Below are 7,044 nucleotides of genomic sequence, written 5' to 3'. Positions count from 1 at the left end.
ATGGGACCCATCCACCTGATGAGGGCAGTTAAAAGCTGCAAGAGATTTTAAAGGCAAGGAATTTCCTCATATCATAATAAAGACACTGGTTTGTCAGGCAGCTGGTCCTGGGTCATAAGGGGTTGATTTGCAGCAAAGGGCATGTGCATAGGTTCTTACACACCTAGCTTAAATAAATATGGATCTGCCCACAGGACTCAGGTATTTCTATTCATCCCCCTGCTTTGTCACATGCTGAGTGGATTGGCCTTCTGACTGAAGATACAGCCATGTAGCAATTCTCAGCAGGGTGGCCCTAGAATCTCACCATCCTGAAAGAACCCCTAAATCCCTGCCCCCTGTGGGTCTGATTGATGGTTAAATCCTCCAGGCAGCACACACGTGAAAACGCAGGCACGATTTTGCACTTACATTGTGCTTGCCATACTGCAGTTGCTTGCACAACACATCCAACTGTTGCCCATGCATGTACCTAATTTGTGTGCACAATTGCTGCATTGTTCAGGCAAACGCGACAGGAAGATTTGGAAAGTCCAGTCCATTGTGATTCATAGGTGGATAAAAAATGCTGATGAAATGGGGGGAAGCTGACATAAGAGCTTGTGATGGGGTGTAAAACCCCCACACTGGGCAACAAGGGGTTAAGGGATTATTTTGGGCTCAGTCAGCCCTGCCCTGCCACACCTATAGCAAATTCTCCATCTGCTGGAGGAATTAAAAGACAGCAAATTAGTTTATTTGGGTGCCAAAACTGGAGGTAAGCAGATCTGCAGCTCACAGCTCCAGCAGGGTAAAGCCTAAAAGGCTCTGGCATAGCTGCCCATAAGGGTCCTCCCTTCCCTCAGGGAGGACCCACCCCAGAGACAACTCAAGAGGGAAGTATCCTGTGGACCTTGGACATTGGTAACCCCCTCTTACTTATTTTGGTTTGGCTTTCCCCACCAGGAAAGCCTGGAACTAAGCTGACCAGGAGGGGGAAGACGTTTGGGGGGCAGCCTTAATTTTTGGTTGCTAGACTACTGGTAACCTGGGCCCTGGGTTGGAGCCCAGTGGAGTGAGAGAGCCTGGGCTCCCCTCCCTACAACGCCCTTGGCAGTCAGGGGTTGCAGTCATGACTACTAGGCCATGCTCCCCAACCAGACCCCTGGGTCAGAGCTGTTACAGGGCCAATATATGAGAACACTTCAATATAAGCTTGCACTTGTCATCTAACAATTCCCCTGTGCTGGGATGACCTTCCAATAGTGAGCTCAGCTGACTTTGGGGCAGGTTTACTCCGACGTAGGAGGACAAAGATACCATACTGCTGGGGAAACTCTTGCCCATTGATCTTAATAGAGTCCCCCTGAATTTACACTGGGGTGAGTGGAGCATTGAGCCTAAGATGTTCAGTTCCTAGTGCATGCTTCAAACAATAGAAAGGTACATTCCCTGAGCCCTGCGGGCTGGTAATAGCAATAAGCCACAGCGGGGGCTATATTAGTGAGTTACTGGCAGCTGACAGCATGAAACCAGTTACACGCCCAACATGTGTACAGCAGTAGCCTCCACATGCACCTGTTGTGGCTTGCTGTTCTGTTTTACACGTACTGTCACCATGGAACCTAAGTAACCAAACTGTTTCCTGTGTGAATCTGAGCTTCTCCATTCTACAATTTCTCTCACTGGAAATGGATCAGCGGGGTGCTCTGATGCAATTCAGTAAAATTATGGGGAAATGTTCCCTGCTGAATTCTCCAGCATCTCTCACGTGATGTGAGGTCCTGTGGGCTGCTGGGCTGAGAGCCCCTGGGACAGGTAAGGAGGCAATTGCTGATTTAATAGCTCCCCGAATCTAAATGGCAAGACTCATCTGTAACTCTAGATGCCAACCCAAACTCCATCTATTAATCCGGTTGGTGACCATTTTCCCTTGCCTCCCAGACACATCCCTTTAAACTAATCTTGTTCTTCTCCTTAGACTTAGTGCAGATGTAGCCTTCTGAACGGAACCTGACCTGGAACCGCAGCTAAAACCAGCCACCCAGCACAACAGCCTAACTCAAAATGACCCTTAATTGTCAGCAAAATCGGCCATAGGAAATGTAGTGCCCAATTGCACAGGAGTGGTCTGATGCACCACAGCTTACAGTTGCTGTGCTGGAATATTTGGGGAAATTACTGCAGAGTAAGGGCTGGTCCCATGGGACTGACTGACACAGAGATGATCCAACTGTACCCATATATAACTAATCCCAGGCTGATCAGAGCTGAGATGGCTCACCAGAGTTCTCAAGCCATGCTTCTATGTAGTGACACATTTAGTGCAGAGGAAGTGAAATTCTAAGAGCGCAACGAATTCAGGGCCAGAGTTTGGTGCCTTTACTCACACTGAGTAGCACTTTCCTCCATAAGTAGGCCCTTTGAAATCAATGATGAGCTGCTTGTTGAGTAAGGGTACCTGAATCTGACCCTCCTGCAGGGATGTAGGCTGAACACCATCACAGGAGATCTTTACAGTTGTGGACAATGTTGCACATGGTCACTCAAGTATGCCAGACATGCTCTTGTCTTTCTGCCTAGCTAATCAGGATGTGTGATGGGGTGTCCTCCCCACATTGGCCCTGCAAGAGCTGAATTAGGACAAGTGGGACCCCATCAGCCAGCTAGGCTGGGGGAGATTTAGGCTGGTGGCAATTAATTTGAGAGAAGATCACCTGTGAGGGACAGGCAGGGCCTCTACAAAGCCAGAGAAGGCGACTGCAGGGAAGTAGTTGTCAGTCACTCCCTGGATGGAGAGAGTTTAGCCTGGCAGACCCAGGAGAAGATACGAGAGAGCTCAGGGAAAGACAGCAGGTTTCAGGAGGGAACAGACCTTGGCCTCTGATTAGACTAGAGGGACCCTGGGCTGAAACCTGGAGTAGAGGGTGGGCCCCACACCAGTAGGTCCCCATGCCCCCAGTGTCAGGTTCTTCATAGTCACAGGGAATGTGTAGTGGGTGTGATTGTCTCTGATGAAGACTCTGCTGCTTCACCTCATCTGCTGACCCTGTGATCTTGCTTCTGATGCTGCTGGAACAGATCGGAAATCCTGCTTTGCACCAGAATTTTGCACAATCCTCTTAGTCTCTCTCATACCATCACAGCACAGACATTGATCTGCTCACAGGGCCTTATGCTGCCCTGAGACCTATCACTGTCCAGCAGCCTGCCAGAGACAGTGAGAGGCACAAGGACTCACTTCTTTCTAAACAAACACAAAATGCCCTCAGTGCCCTGGGGAATGTTGTGGTGACATCTGAGCCTTTGACATATGTGACCAGAGGAGAAGAGCTTGGCAATGTTGAGAGATGGAGGGACCCAAATCCTTGCCTGTTGGGCAATAAAAACCCTGAATAGACAATCACTCCTCCTCCCCAGCCATCCACACAGTCGAGAGCAGACATCCATTACTCTTCCCCTCCTCTCCGATTCCATGATGAGAAACTGGGTAAGTGGGATCCCTGGTTCCGTTTTTTCATGCTGGTTGGAGACTGTTCCATCATCACTAACTCAAGGGAAGAGAGACACTAGTGGAGTTCCCACTGCCAACTCCTATTTACTAAGCCAGAGAGAAGTATCTTCTCTGCAATGAGAGAACATCCCATTCTTCTGGTGACTGGTGCTTAGAGCTATTGCAGAAAATGGGCCTGCAGGCTGCTGCCCTTTCTGGATGCCCCCAGACTCCTGCTGACAAAAATAGAGCATTGCAGGAAGAAATCTGTGGGCAAACTCTTCATTGCCAAACAGAGAGACTCTAGGACCTTCCTGTTCTCCCCTGCTGGGTTAGGATGTTTTGGTGACCTTACAAAGGTAAAGGGCCAACCTGCAGTAAATTTACCAACAAGTGCACTCTGGAAAAAACTCCTAATGAATGAGCAGCTTTGGTTCCTGCATAAACTGTAAGAAGCGGGTCAGATGATACATGGCCCACCAGAGAAGCAGGTACAAAATCCCAGTCTCCAGGAGCAGGGCAATGGGGCTCCTGCAGGTTTATTGGAAGACTCAAGGACCATTCCTGGAAGTCCTCTTACATTCTCAACAGCTGCTGTCTGATAATACACACGTGTGGGTGTGCAACGGGCCTGAGGAGGAACAACGCTGCCTGTTTCTGCTGGTGCATATGCAGCTCATTGCTGCCTTACCTGGGAAAAGCATCCAACCCAGAATGGGGAAAATCCTCATCGTTCTGCCTCTCCCCACAAGCTGGCGGGATGTCAACTCCAGGTGAGTCTCTCTCCAGGAAAATCTTCTTTATTTTGTTACTAGGAAGAACTGGGCCCTTCTTTCTTCAGTAGGAGTTTGCAGTGAAACTCTGTGGCTGTCTAACCACTTCTTTCATTGTGGGTTCTCAGTGTCTCAGCTGCCTCACTTCTCTTGGGAAAGGCTGGGAGGGCAGTAACTCTGACTGAGGGCTTGTCTAAACTACAAAATTAAGTTGACTTGAGTTAAGTTGACATACAGCCACTGCAGTAATTAAATCGGTGGTTCATGTTCACATGTGCTCCTTTTGTTGGTTCAAGCAAATTGTCACCAGGGTCACTTCCACTGACAGAAGTGGGGCATTGTGGGACACTGACAGCTGGAGCCCTGCAGCCCTGGGGCTGACAGCCTCAGTTGTAGGTAAAGGCTCTCAGCTGCCTCTCCCGCTGTCAGTGCCAGGGCAGAGGCTCCCGGCTGAGAGCCTGGTGGACTGCTCAGGTTGTCAGCTCCGGGGGTGGGGGAAGGGCTCAAGCTGTGAGCCCCATTCAGAGCTGACAGCTAATGTAAGTAACAGTGTCTACACAAATACAACATCACCCTAACTACGTCGACATAAGCACTACACCCTTTGTGGAGGAAAAAATCCACTTGGCAGGAAATAAATCAATGGGGACACAGCTCCTCCGTCCGATGAACGATTGGTACAAACGAGTGCTTTCATCCCCAACGCATTTGTATTGTCCAGTGGCAGTAGCAGGTCTCCAGTGGCCAGCCTTCCTCCTAGCCACTGGAAAGATTTTTGTCAGTGACTAATCTTTTTAAAGTTTTCAGAGTGGTAGCCCTGTTGGTCTGTATCAGCAAAAGGAATGAGGAGTCCTTGTGGCACCTTAGAGACGAACAAATTTATTTATGCTCAAATTTTGTTAGTCTCTAAGGTGCCACAAGTACTCCTCGTCCTTATAAATCTTTTTATAGAAAATCTCTAATAGGCCGATCGTTTCCCTAGCAACAGTTTAAAAAAAAACAAAACCCCTCAATTTCTTCCTATCAGTAAAGCAGCTCTCAGCAGAAAACAACTTATAATCACAGACACCTAGAGCCAAGATTAGGGTGACCAGATGTCCTGTTTTGGGGGACTTTTTCTTATATAGGTGCCTATTACCTCCCACTCCCTGTCCTGTTTTTTCACAGTTGCTATCTGGTCACCCTAGCCAAGATCAGTTCTTCACACTCCCTTTCATTCCTATGAACCTGTCACTTTCTTATTCTCACTAACACACACTGATGCTGTGCAGCTGTTTTGTCTGCTCTGCTTATAGCTAGGTCAAATTATTCCTGACCATGTGGTGTCCTCGCTTCCAGCTTGTAATGGCTAAGTATACAAGATGGCTGTAGGTTATGTTAACATCCTGTTTTGTAACAGGAAAATTCCAATGAAAGATTTCAGTTTCTTCAGTAAAATTCAAAATTAAATTTTTTACTTGGAATGGATAGTTCAAAAGAAAAGAGAAATTTTAGTTTTGCTTTAACTTAAATGTCATTTTAATTAGGTTTTTTTTTTAAAAAAAACCAAACAAATGACACTTTTAGTTAAACTGTTGATAGAAAATGAAAATTCTTGTTTTGAATCAGTTTGAAGCTTCCTGTGGGAAAACTGGAGAAGTTCAAACAAAGTCCATTTGAAATTTTTCATGGGGACAAATGTCTGTTCTGTGACCAGCACTGCTTTGCCCTACGTCCACCTATCACATCTTATCCGTAGTTGGATTGTAAGCACTTTGGAGAAGGGACAGGCTCATATTTTGCATTTGTACAACTTTCAGTGCAACTGGGCTCTGATCTTGATTTGGGCTTCCGAGTGCTGCTGTACCAGAAATAATTAGCAAAGAAAAACTATATTTAGTGGCAGGTAATATTGCATCAGGACACATCCCCTCCTTTCAAAACCTTTAAAGCATGTAAATAAAAAGATGTCTTTTGCATTCCTTTCCACCTTCACATTGCCTGGAACACTGCCAATAATGCACTGCACTTCCATCTCCAAGAGGTACCAAGGATGTGATATGTATCAAACTTGTATCCTAATGCAAAACCTTAAGAGACCTCATATGCTTTTTTTTTTAAAAAAAATAGGTTGTATCAAGAGATCAGCATTGCTGACTGTCACATGATTCATGCACTTGAGAAGTTATTTTTGCTTTAACACTTCTGAGGGGTTCTTAGTTTATGAAACTAATTTAATCCCTCATGGCATGCAAATATCTATCTAGATACTTATACTGACTCCCGTGATGGGGTGGACTAGGTCTGGAGGACCCCTGCTGAAGACCTCATCGCCCTGCCTCCACCTCCTGCCCCCTGCAAAAAAAGCAGAGAAGTCCTCCAGGTGGCCTAGAGTGGCTGTGGAGAAGTAGCCAATCAGTGAGAAGTAGCCAATCAGAGGGCTGCTGGATCAACCAGTCAGGGGCCCCAAGGGCCATAAAAAAAGGAAGCAGCAAAGGCAGAGCAGTCTGTTGCCCGGAGCTTGAAGATGGAGGACTGGGTGCCTGGAAGAGCAGCAGGACCATGGACAGATCATTGTGGACAGGCTGAACTCAGGGAACTGAGCCCAGAACTTAGCCAGGCCAGGTTGAAGACTGAGCCTAGGTGAGGGCTTCCGTGAGGACACCAATTGTGAGTACTGAGGGTACGTCTACACTACGGGATTATTCTGATTTTGTGAAACAGATTGTATAAAGTCGAGTGCACATGGCCACACTAAGCACATTAATTCGGCGGTGTGCGTCCATGTACTGAAGCTAGTGTCGATATCCGGAGCGTTGT

The sequence above is a fragment of the Chelonoidis abingdonii genome, chromosome 13 (genome assembly GCF_003597395.2).
Source record: "Chelonoidis abingdonii isolate Lonesome George chromosome 13, CheloAbing_2.0, whole genome shotgun sequence".
Classification (NCBI taxonomy): Eukaryota; Metazoa; Chordata; order Testudines; family Testudinidae; genus Chelonoidis; species Chelonoidis abingdonii.
Note: the sequence above shows the minus strand (reverse complement) of the source record.